The sequence below is a fragment of the Sinocyclocheilus rhinocerous genome, unplaced genomic scaffold, assembly GCF_001515625.1.
Source record: "Sinocyclocheilus rhinocerous isolate Xijiao unplaced genomic scaffold, SAMN03320098_v1.1 scaffold1193, whole genome shotgun sequence".
NCBI classification, from domain to species: Eukaryota; Metazoa; Chordata; class Actinopteri; order Cypriniformes; family Cyprinidae; genus Sinocyclocheilus; species Sinocyclocheilus rhinocerous.
Genome location: NW_015642181.1, coordinates 161,344 through 161,931, shown reverse-complemented (window position 1 = coordinate 161,931; position 588 = coordinate 161,344). Strand labels below are relative to the sequence as shown.

At 44.6% G+C, this 588-nt stretch overlaps 1 protein-coding gene across 1 annotated transcript in view; it reads right to left on the bottom strand.

The window, feature by feature from the left end:
• The window catches only part of LOC107755712 (polypeptide N-acetylgalactosaminyltransferase 11), a 26,325-nt gene that overhangs the window by 16,686 nt on the left and 9,051 nt on the right, over positions 1-588 (bottom strand). The window lies entirely within an intron of this gene.

The window sequence follows — 588 nt, the reverse complement described above, 5'->3', positions numbered from 1 at the left end:
GGAGGAGAGAGCGCTCAGTGCACAGGATGGACATTAGCCGAGCCGAGCGACGACGGAAAGATAGAGATGATAAAAAACAAAAGAGGAAAACATCTGCGGAACAAAAGAAGGCTTACGATAAGGCAAGAAGTAGGACCCGTGTAAATTTTGGATCAGCTTTCCAGCACTGGAGAGAACTCACGGAGCAGGAAGGCCTGCGATCGGACGCTGAGGTTGCTTTCTTCTCGATAGGTGAGTAACATTGGTTTTGCTTTGTTTCACAGAACTAATATATGCTGGCTTTTGCTTGAATATGTTCGTGTGTCACGTTCGCTTGTTTGTTCATCTGCAATCGTATTGTCGTTCCCTTCAGCTATGATAAAGACACAGCGTCAGCTCCCAAAGTGTGTCCGAAAAATAAGATAATATTTTTAAATCAGCAGATAATAATACAGCAGATTCCGCCATAATCGTTGCCTGGGTTGCGTACGTATGTGTGGGGCAGAGCTATCAAAATAGGGGCGAGACCCTTTTGGGGTAGGGGTGTGTTTGTTTAGGTGATTTGAAATATCAACATTGGCTACCAGAAATCACTTACCCCACCTTTAA